Source organism: Anolis carolinensis, chromosome 1 (assembly GCF_035594765.1).
Source record: "Anolis carolinensis isolate JA03-04 chromosome 1, rAnoCar3.1.pri, whole genome shotgun sequence".
Taxonomy (NCBI): domain Eukaryota; kingdom Metazoa; phylum Chordata; class Lepidosauria; order Squamata; family Dactyloidae; genus Anolis; species Anolis carolinensis.
Window position 1 is genome coordinate 261,491,380 of NC_085841.1, and position 12,185 is coordinate 261,503,564.

At 38.4% G+C, this 12,185-nt stretch overlaps 1 protein-coding gene across 8 annotated transcripts in view; it reads right to left on the reverse strand.

Moving 5' to 3' along the window:
- Positions 1–12,185, reverse strand: part of ppp6r3 (protein phosphatase 6 regulatory subunit 3) — a 92,723-nt gene that overhangs the window by 65,279 nt on the left and 15,259 nt on the right. For all 8 annotated transcript variants that reach the window (XM_062967563.1, XM_062967566.1, XM_062967565.1 and 5 more), the window contains exon 2: positions 9,139–9,289. The gene's annotated coding sequence lies outside the window, so the exon portion shown is untranslated. The remainder of the gene's footprint in view (positions 1–9,138; positions 9,290–12,185) is intronic.

Consider the following 12,185-nt stretch of genomic DNA (forward strand, 5'->3'; position numbering starts at 1 on the left):
TACCCATGTTGTGGACTTTTAGTTCAAAGTACTCCATTAGGTTACATTTTGACATCTAATTGTAACACTACAATTATAATACAGGAATTGACAAAGTGCAACTCTAACACTGTATCTGGCCACAAGGTTCTTTTTGCAGCCTTTGGTTCCTCCAGAATCCCTAGACCATCTTTTTTTCTGGCCACATTTTAAAACCACTGTAGGACTTCTTGCACACTTTAACATTTTATCTTACTCAGAGACTCTGATTTATTCCTTGGTTTTTGTTTAGGATTATTTTTCAGGAACAGGTATATCTGGTGGTCCAGAAAACTAGCCCCTAGACCAGCTGCATTTGGTCATTCCTGCTTTTAACATTTGACAATGATCTACCAGATGAAGTAGATCTTTTGCTTGTAGCTATTTTTCAAACTATGCAAAAGGTGTCTGCACTGTTGCAGAGAAGTTAAGTTGTGCATGTGTACTTTGTATTATATGTCGGTTTTGGGACGAGCATAGCACTTTAAAAAACATTTCTTTTATTTGTGAGGGGGGGAGGGGGGGGAGAAACAACAGCAAGGACAGCAGTATTATATCAGTTGGGAAAAACCAGAATCCTGACATTAGTTGACAAGAACATCTCCCTTTATTGTAAGCTAAAGTACACTTTGATTAAGTAAACTTAATTAAAGGAGTAGCCCTTCTGTGCTATGCAAAGAATGGGAACTCCAATTAAATGCAAAAACTTCCTGGTTATGAACTCAATAGCCTAGTAACTGGCCAATCTACAGTTTGGGCAATAAAAAGTGATCTAATACAGAAATGTTTTCATCCAAAGATAGATCAGTTGGCTAACGCACAACCAAGAGTTTACTTTTAGTAGCATTTTTTTCTAGGTATCATTACAGAAGGTACACTAGAAGCATGGTTTTGTAATGCTCCTCTCACTTTAATTTCACAAAGTAGCCAAAAACCTTCTTACCACTTTCGTCATTGTTATTTTGTATGATTTATGACACACATTTTTCCCAAAATTGAGACTTGGGATAGCCTACCACAATGATTTTCAACCTGTGTATCTCCAGATGTTTTGGCCTTCAACTCCCAGAAATCCTAACAGCTAGTAAACTGGCTAGGATCCTGGGAGTAGTAGGACAAAACACCTGGGGACCCACAGGTTGAGAACCACTGGCCTACAGCAATTAAAACATAAGATTAAAACACAAAGTGATTATTAAAGTATGTAATTAAATACAATTGAAAAACGTTAACAATAACATATCTGTTAAAAAAGAAGTGCAGCACAGTTACTCAAAGTGGCAGGCCCTTGAATGGTGCTGGACCCCAAGCTATTGGCTGCTAGCCCTGATGGGTCTGCAAAGGTCAAGGTGGGAGAGAGGGGGCCGTTTTAGGAAGCAGGGAATCTCTTCCCAAATGTCTTCCCTTGGCAATTGGAATTAGGAGTTCTGCTACTCACCATGGTCCTGGCCACCGACGTGAAGAACATTGGTCTATCAGCCAATGCGGGGCCCAAGGCAAGCACACAAGCAGCAACTGCAAAGGGGCAAGGGCAGCCAGCCACCATCTTGCTTAAGAGCACACACGGGCCTTTTCCCCCGGAGAGGAGAAGAAGGTAAGCAGCTGGGTGGCCACAATCTTTGCTAAGGGCAAACTGAGCTAAATGTGGGGCCTAAAAGTGAGACCTAACTGCATCCATTCTGCAGTGTGTGTCCGAGCCGCAGCCTACTCCATGGCTGGGCCTCACTTGGCACCAGTGGTTTCTTTGTTAACTCAGTCCTGCAAACTGACAGCACATTATATATATGTGTGTGTGTGTGTGTGTGTATAATATAGATTCCCAAAAGCCTGCTTGTACCCATAAAAGGCAGGGGGAGAGTTTTCACTTGCCAATGAAAGGACAACTATAAGAAGGGAACCAGATACCCGAGGAAAGCGGCAACCATACAGGAGGCCTTCTCTCATGTTTTCATAAGATACAATACAATAAAGAAGGTGGCAGGACCTTTTCAATCCCCAGAATAAAACTACTGATCCCTTTCTTCTATTTCTTGAATCAGCCCAAAATAGCCATCACTTGGTGCTTTCAAACTGAAATGCATGCGTTTGAGCTTGGGCACCCAACATGTTCACTCTATCCATCACTCAGCATCTATCACACAGCTGCAACATTTGCTCAGGCTACACTTGTCTCTATGCCATTTATCATGATCTCTACAAGTTTTCTTTCTTACCCACTCCAACTCCTTTTTTAACACACCAAACTCTTTATTTTTTATTTTAAAACAAAAATAGAGAAACTATACAATTTCTTTTAAAGTACTTTGGTTAGTATATGAAAGTATAAGAGCATGCAGATAAAATATAAAAACAAATTACCGTATATACTCAAGTATAAATTATCAGCAAAAGTGAAACAACTGAACAGCTGAATAAAAATTAAGCAGGCAGTCAATTCATTACTAAATGTATTTTTGAAGAAGAGCTCACACTTATAGATAAGAGAAAGTAGTATTACAACTTTGGTAAAAACATGAAGTTTTTAAATATAATTTTTCTTTTATTATTGTTGCTTCTTAATAAATTTTTATCACATTGAGTATGCTTATTTCAGTTAGATGCAGATATTCATAAATTTTTGGATAAACATTTGTAAAACCTACTATTAGCAGTTACACTTATTTTCATTTGGTGCAATTACATCTAGGATATTGTGTATCCAGCATTCCTATGTGTTATTCATTTATTTTGTTTATATCTTAAACTTTTACATATCCTTTATCTTATTAACATTTACTGCTAAATTTCTAAGCAGAACCTACTCTGACTCCTAATCCACATTTCCAGGGTCAGTGTTCCTGATTCTCTTGCTTGAACTATCTCAGTGACTCATATGCTGCTGTACTGAAATGCTAGTCAGAAATTTACATGTCTTACTTTTAATCAGCAAACTGTGATGCTCAGGATCCATTTTTATCTTTCTATATGCATTAAAAAGAATAGTGTGCCAGCCCAAGTAGTAGTTAGCATTTCAACCAATTATTCTCCAGTTTTGTAAAATTATACAGTAAGCACACCATGCCTATGCAAGCAGTTCCTGTATTTCTACATGTACAACCAACTCATGCAGCAGAAGTTCCTATGCATAATATTTCCAATACCTATACGATTATTCATTCCAGCTAGCACTCTTCTCTTTATTCTCTGGAAGAGAAGGCTGGCCATCACTCATTACTAAAAGCAGTGAATGTCTAGTACTATGTGTTAACAAGCCCTGAAATAAAACGACTATATTTCTGTTCTGAGGATCATCTTATCTTTACGTCATCTCTTTATGATTAGCTTCTGGGATCAAATTCTCTAATCTGGATCCTTCTCTTAAAGTGCCTTCATCAATTCGATACTTTCTCATTTAGTTCATGGCTACTTGTGACATCTATTGTACTGTTTGAAAAACAGCCATTATGTCAGTACATTGCTGGATTTGTGGATTTCTTATCCACCTTTCTTAAGAATGCATAAGACATAATCCATAGACCAGACAATGTCATCCTTTCTACAAAGGCATCCTCTTTTTCCAAGAACACTGAACAACAATGAAGATACCCTGGATTTTTACTTTTTTTTTACAAAGCACCAACCCATACATACATCTTCACAATCAATAATGATAAGCACAGCCCCCCTGCCCACTGAGGAATATCTGTGCAGTGGGCCTTTGCTATCTATTAGGATTTGGTTTCAGGACCCATCAACTCTCCTCCAGTAAATAACAAAATCCATGGATGTTCACGCCCCATTATATACAGTGGTGTAGCAAAATGATGTTTCTTATGTAAGACGGCAAGATCAGAGACCCCTGCCCATCCTGGCTGGTAAAGGAGGCCAGAGGGGGTTTGGCAGAGTGAGTGAAGGTGGTGGTTAATGCCTCCCTTTGGGAAGGCAAGATTCCAGCCAGCTTAAAAGAAGCTGTTATAAGACCACTGTTGAAGAAACCATCACTTGATCCCGTTCAGTTAGACAACTTTCGGCCAGTTTCCAATCTACCCTATTTGGGCAAAGTCATGGAATGTGTGGTCGTCTCGTAACTCCAGAGGTTCTTGGTTGACACTGATTTTCTATATACAGCGCAGTCTGGCTTTAGGCCAGGACATGGAACCGAAAAAGCCTTGGTAACCTTAGTAGATGATTTATGCCAGGAACTGGACAGGGGGGTATGTCCCTGTTAGTTCTGCTGGACCTCTCAGCAGCCTTCAATACCGTAGGCCATGGTATCTTTCTGGGATGCCTCACGAGAATGTGTCTCTGAGGTACTGTTTGCAGTGACTCCGGTCCTTCCTGGAGGATCAATCCCAGAAGGTGTTGTTGGGGGACACCTGCTCGGCCCCAAAGCAATTGTCCTGTGGGATGCCGCAGGGTTCCATACTGTCCCCCATGTTGTTTAACATCTACATGAAGCTGTTGGGAGAGATCATCCAGAGTTTTGGAGTTCGATATCATCTGTACGCAGATGATGTTCAACTCTATCACTCCTTTTCACCTGGTACTAAAGAGGCTGTTCAGATCTTGAACCGATGCTTGGTAGTTGTGACAGTCTGGATGAGGGTAAACAAACTGAAATTGAATCCAGACTAGACAGAGGTCCTCTTATTCAGTCGCAAGACCGAACAGACCTGTGAGGTCCTGCAAGGTTCTATTCTATTTCCCATACTTTTCAACATCTACATGATACCGCTAGGCGAGGTCATCCGGAGGATTGGAGTTCGGTGCCATCTATATGCAGATGACACTCAACCCTACTACTCTTTCCACCAAATGTTCCACTGTACCTTTGATTAAACAGTTCACAAGGAAATTTTGCCCCCACCCCCAAGCCATAACTTGCTACTGCACTTCTCCATTATTCCCTGCCCTATAGTTGTCGTGTTCTAATTGGTATTGCCCTTCTAATTTATCATATGGCTCCTGGACTTTATCCATCGACCGTGACCTTGCAACTGTATTGTACCAGCCTCTGCCCTCCCACGTTTAGTATTGATTATTATGCCAGGCTATTGGCTGTTTATTGAATGGTTGTTTTATGATGTTTACTTTTATAAATTTTACCATGTTATGTTTTTAACTATGTTTGACCATGCTTGTCCCCATGTAAGCCGCCCTGAGTCCCTTCAGGGAGGTGGTGGTGGGATACAAAAATAAAGATTATTATTATTATTATTATTATTATTATTATTATTATTATTATTATTAATTCATAGTATAAATGGATATAAGATTTTTTCCTAATTACTCTTTGCAACATTTGGAAATAGAATTCTCTATCATGAAGTAGAATTTTTTTTACCGCCTATAGTACAAATGATGTTGAACTTCACGTTTTTGAAGTTGTAGGCCATCATTATTCACTGGTTAGCTATCCATTCACAAGTAAAATACAACATTAAGTTTCCAAATGTATTCTGGCTCATCTAGTCTTACAAAACTACTCAACTGTTTATTGTGTGCCTTCAAGTTGTCTATCGACCTATGATGAATACATGAATATCACGTGGGCTTTTTAGGCAAAATGGTTTTACCAGTTCCTGCCACTCAAATATAGCCTATAGTACCCGGTATATGTTGACAGTTTCCAATGTAAGAATTAATCAGGGTTTGACACTGCTTAACTGTGTGAGCATTTTTTAAAAATTCTCTTTCTATTTTCATTAAAAGGACAGGTAATGCTCTTATTATACTATTCAACAGGCATTCTTACAATTTTTGAAATTCTTGTATCCATGCTCACCTATTCCAAATGGAAGAGAAGAGCTGGTTTACAAAGTGTGAACTGCAATATATGAAACTGGGAACAAGCCACAAGGAGCAGGATGATGTTGGTCACAGCTGCACACACAAGTCTACCTTATGTGCACATATGTCTTATTCTGGATGGACCAGGGAATTATTCTCTAACCTGTTGGACCCAAATGTTCCACTGGGAGCTATCAAGTCTGGGGAGGTTGCTGCTGCTTCTTAGCAAAGAAGTAGGGAAGAGGAGACAATTTTGTTCTTGTATCTGATTAGAATGAAAAGACAGGTATTCTCTCTACCTGTGTTGCCACTTCCCCTCTCCAAGCTGAAACCAGATACTTCTTCCTCATGTGAACTGCCTTTCCCATCAGGATATAGCAGCAATGACCCCCTCATAAAGGTTGATAATTACCACAGCAAAAGATGACCTCAATGATTACTGGATGTAGGACCCTTTTCACATCTCTATCAGGTTTAATAATGGTAAAAGATCAACTAGAGTTCTCAATCGTGATTTGAAATCAATGGCAATGTAGTTATTGCTTGTTCGTAATTCCCTCCTATGGTTAACAAACAAATTAACCTTCTATTATTTATTTATTTATTAACAGTATTTATATTCCGCCCTTCTCACCCCGAAGGGGACTCAGGGCGGATTACAATGAACACATATATGGCAAACATTCAATGCCAACAGACAAACAACATTCAGTTTTAGACAGACACAGAGGCATTTTTTTAAACATCTTTCCAGCTTCACGATTCCGGCCACAGGGGGAGCTATTGCTTCACCGTCCATTGGTGGCTGTTCTTCCTCTTCTTTTCCTCGTGAGCAGTTTTATGGTGTTGTAGATTAGTTAAATTAGCCTCCTGCATAAAGCGTCCCTAAATTTTCCCTACTTGACAGATGCAACTGTCTTTCGGGGCTGCTAGGTCAACAGCAAGCCGGGGCTATTTTTTTTTTTAATGGTCGGAGGCTTAACCCGACCGGGGCTTTGAACTCATGACCTCTCGGTCAGTAGTGATTTATAGCAGCTGGTTACTAGCCAGCTGTGCCACAGCCTGGCCCCCAAACAACTTACAAACAACTTAGTATTAGATCTATAACAGCCAATAAGATTTACCTATCAATAGAATAGTATTATTCTATTGCCCTCAATATTAAAATGTAGAGGACAATCCAAAGGTTTTCTTATACTTGATTAATGCTATATGCCTTGCATTAATTCCATTTTTGTATAGACTGAGTATTATGAAGCACTTCTGAAAACAGTATTCCTGCTAATGAATACATTCCACCTATCAATTTATAGTACACATATTATTCCCAAAGCTATTAGAACTTCTGAAAGTCTTCTATTGTTTGATTAAAGTGCCAACTTCATAAAAAAATCAAAATTTGAATGTTTTTAAACTACATTTCCAGTTTTGCTGGACTTCCTATTTCCCACAGGTTTTACCCATATCATTTCATTCAGAAAAAAATGAATACCTTTTAAACTGAAAAATTAGGACTTTGTCCATTATTTTCAGTCAATCAATCAATCTTTGATACGGTCCAAAGACTCAATTCGATAAGCAAGAAAAGTGCACAGCAGATTCATAAACTGATAAGATCATTTAAAAACAGGACAAATGAAATGCTAAATACATATGAAAAAGGGTAGACTTTGTCTATTGTTTTGATTGTAATTGTTCTGCATTAATCAAATATTGCCTGTCAGAAATATTTCCATCAAATCAGTGATGAAAAAGACTTCATGCATCAACTAATCCAACCTCCTGCTCAATGCATGAGCTCCAACTGAAGCATCCCCAGCAGATAGCAGTGCAGCCTCATTTTGAGGCTCCTTTGCAGAACTGCTCTTACTATCAAGAGGTTCGTTCTAATGTTCAATCAAAATTCCTCTGCTGTATCTTAAAACCATTGGTTCACTAAGTCCTACCACCTGGGACAATGGAGTACAGGAAATATAATCCAATGCAATGTGGCAAACTGACAGAAACTCTTATCATTGAATAAATCACACCAGTGATGAACTCTGGTGGCTTCCAATCCATTACCAAGTTTTACTCAGCATGTTGGTGTTGAATATAAATTAAGGCCAAAATGACACCTGGAGCCAATGTTCTAAAATAACACGGTCTTTTGTACATACATGCTTGTTTTCCAAGATAAGAATATCAATTCCAGGTATTATTAAAGTGAGGCACGAAGATATTGTAAATAGCACCATTAATACAGAACAATTATATTGTTCTGCATTAATGAAATATTGTTTTTGAGAAGCATTTTCATCAAATCAGCGTTGAAAGGAGCTTCATTGGCCATCTAGTCTATGCCTTGTGTTGTGCTGTTAGTTTTCTGAAGGTTATTTATCTCACTATTTTAAACTATATGAGTCTTGACGGAAGTTATTTCTTTGTGCAGATAGAATCTAAACTTCATAACTTATATAGGTAATAACATAAGCTCAGAAGTGCATTGGTTCTCCCCATCCCTGTTCAAAACAGCAGATGAGAGTATCTTGTTTACATAGCCCAAATTCACATATCACCAACAAGACAAAAATACCAAATAAAATGATTTTGACAGGGTTTATATCACAAATAATTCAAATAATAGTAGTAATGTCAAATGTGAATATAAGCCTTTCATTTCACTATATTAACATACAAATATGTTATAATTTGACATTATAACTACATGATAATAATGTCATGATGTTCTATCAAGCTTTAACAGCAATACTGAAGTCCTCTAATAGGAGCAGGAGTGAGGTCAGTTGCAAAGGACATCTACATGCAACAGTTTAAATCATGCATTGCTTTTGCCCATAAAAAATTACAGGACCTGAAAAACTATCTCTAAATGAAGGAAAATGCAGTAACAGAAGTAAACTTCAACTGAAGGCACACATTTTTCACACAAAGGAGTTAAACCCATGCAATCCTATTCAATCAGATTTAGTATAGTGAACATGCACATGACTTAATCATGGATTATTTCCAAGCAACTCAGTGTTTCAGTTCCTGTTCCAAAACAGGTTTTAAATGCCAAAGCAGGTTATGTGCCATTGATGTAAGTATAAACTGCATTCATAACTTACAGTCAATGATATATTGATCCCAAAGTAATCAAGTATTGCAGATAAATCGTACCGTTTAGCTAATGGTCTAACAAGAAGACACATACACATAAAAGCAAATGTAGAAGAAAGAATAAATAAATAAGAATATATAGGGCAAGAACTACACTACAAGCAGTATCTAAAACATAGTATATTCAGCCTGATTTGAAAAGCAAACATAAAACTGTTGTGTATAAAGGTAAACTTTGTCACTTCTTACCTGTTAACAGAAAAGTTCAAAAAGAAAAGAAAAGTCTATTCTTTGTGGCTCCTTGCCCATTACAGGGTATCCTGGCAACCGCAAAATCTTTCAATCTACAGTATTAGCAGATTAGCAGACTGAATTAGGTTAGAATGAAGCAGATTTCTTCCTAAAAGAAAACACAAGACAATTATTAATGTCAAAACAAGATTTCATTAACTAGTTCATCTAGAAACAGAAACATAAAGTGGATGTTATTGGAAGCTATTTAGGGTAAAGTTGAAGACCCAGAGCATGAGAACGGAACAGATTAGGACAGCTTCTTCCACTGTAACACAGAGAAAGTGATATTTTGGTGGAAACAATTGTGCATTCTTTCATAAAAGCACAAAATCTGTATTATTTATGAGCATATGTTACCAATTAAAAACAATTTTTTCATATATATGCTGTATTTCTTCAATTCAAGATGCACTTTTCCCCATATAAGCATCTCTAAAATGGGGTGTATCTTAGAATCATGAGTTCTTTTTAAAATATGTAAATGTAAATAAAGCTTTCTTGTGTTGATGGTACTGAAATTAGTATGTATCTTACAACTGATGGGGTCTTAGAATTGAAAAAATATGGCAATTTTGCAACCAGGTGCATATACAGAGTCAACTGAAATGTTTCTATTTCAGCACTGTATAGCACAGTGACTCATATGACAAGATATGAAAACATTTCATAAAACAAGGTAAAAATAGAGATATTGGTTATAATATTACATCCAAAGTTTTCAAAATATCCACAACCCTTCATCAGGAAAGATGATTAAAAAACAGGGGAGAAGATCATAGAAAAAGAGGCAAGATTCTAAATCAGACTTGATCTTAAAAGTTTATACCCTCATAGTACACAAATTTGCGATAGAGAAGAATCAGCAGATATTCAAATGTGTCTCAATCAAGCCAAGTATCAGTATTAGATTCCATCTAGTGTGGCCACTATGACTGCTGGAGAAAGTTTGATCCTTCATTATAGTAAACATTGAGTAACACCAAAATAGCTTTAAACACCTACATAACTGTAATTTTTTAGAGCAGGCATCAAGTACATGCACCAACATGTCATATAGTAAAGGTAAAGGTTTCCCCCTGATGTTAAGTCCAGTCATGTCTGACTCTGGGGGTTGGGGCTCATCTCCATTTCTAAGCTGAAGAGCCGGCGTTGTCCGTAGACACCTCCAAGGTCATGTGGCCGGCATGACTGCATGGAGCGCTGTTACCTTCCCGCCAGAGCGGTACCTATTGATCTACTCACACTGACATGTTTTCGAACTGCTAGGTTGGCAGAAGCTGGAGCTAACACTCAACTCCGGGATTTGAACCTGCGACCTTTCGGTCTGCAAGTTCAGCAGCTCAGTACTTTAACACACTTCGCCACCGGGTCTCCAACATGTCATATAATGCATCTATATTAGCAACATCATTACACATCAGTTCACAGGCATCAAATAGAATTTTGGACATTACTTTGCAGTACCACTTGCCTGCACGTCTGGTAATAACTACCATACCTTTGATCACAAACAGGATTAAAAAGATGCATTTCTGAAAGAACACACAACTGGTCAATTGTACTGCATCACAGAATTGTGGCAGCCATCCACAGCAAACATAGAAGTTTTTACATAATTCAGTAAAAACCCATGCATTTCCAGGTTTGAATGGTCAACTGTTTCCAAATGTTTTCCTTTCAACCTCCCTTTTTCTGCAGCTAATCAAAAGCCTTCTCTCAAAAGAAATGTCTATCGATAGTTTCCAACTGGCTTAGTTTTTGTTTTTATTGATCATGTTTAGAATTAGAATGGAAAACTTTCAGAAGAACAGACTTTAGGTTTTTAGATAGGGTGTGATAAAAAAGATGTACAAATGCAAGACTGCTCTTCAAAGAAAAAGAGCACAGGTTTAACAAATCAACTATGAATAATGCATACATATTCTGAAAGGAATGTCCCATTTCTACATTTAACATATATTATTTGATATTGTACTTCTCTGCTGAATATCATCAATTTCAGTTAAGAAAACAATCCCCAAAATCAGGGTCAACATATCAATATAAGTATGATACTTTTTTTTAAAGGAACCATTCCCTTCTCTGAGTAGAATGGCAAGAGCTTAGTTCATCCCAGGAAAAACCCTCTATTCTGTCTGACACAGCGCCTTTTTTAAAGGTCTAGTTGGGAAAATTTATTTATTTACCATACTTGACCCCGTCTTTCTCAACCCCGAAGGAGACTCAAGGCAGCCTGGCAAAAGGCAACAATTCAATGCTGCATGTATACATACATCAATGAAAAACCAAAACATTAAAACCAACCAATTAAAACATAACATGAAAACAAGAATTAAAATCACATAATCCAAGTCATATTCCAAGGCCAGCCTGGGACATCATTAAATAAGTTTATGGTCTATATATTGCATTGCTCCCACTATTGACCAAAAGCCTGGTCCAAAAGTCATGTTTTTAGTTGTTTCTGAAGGCCAGGAGGGAGGGAGGGGGCCGATCTAATTTTACTGGGGTGGGAGTTCCATAGATGAGGGGCCACCACTGAGAAGGCCCTATCTCACATACCCACCAGGGGTGGAACCGACAGCAGGGCCTTCCCTGACGATCTTAGCCTCCGAGGTGGATCATGGAGGGAGATACGTTCAGGCACGTTAGCTGGGCCGGAAACGTTTAGGGCTTCATAGACTAAAGCCAGCACTCTGAATTGTGCTCATTAGCAGACTGGCAGCCAGTGAAGCTGACCCAACGGAGGGGTTGTGTGCTCCCTTTACGCACTCCAGTGAACCATATGACTGCTGCCCTTTGGACCACTTGAAGTTTCCAAATAGTCTCCACAGCCAACCCTATGTAGAGCATGTTGCAGTAGTCTATTTGGGATGCAACCAGACCGTGGACTACCATGACTTCCCAAGGTACGGGCGCAACTGGCACACAAATTTTAATTGTGCAAAAGCTCCCCTGGCCACCGTCGAAACCTGGGCTTCCAGGCTCAGTGATGAGTCCAG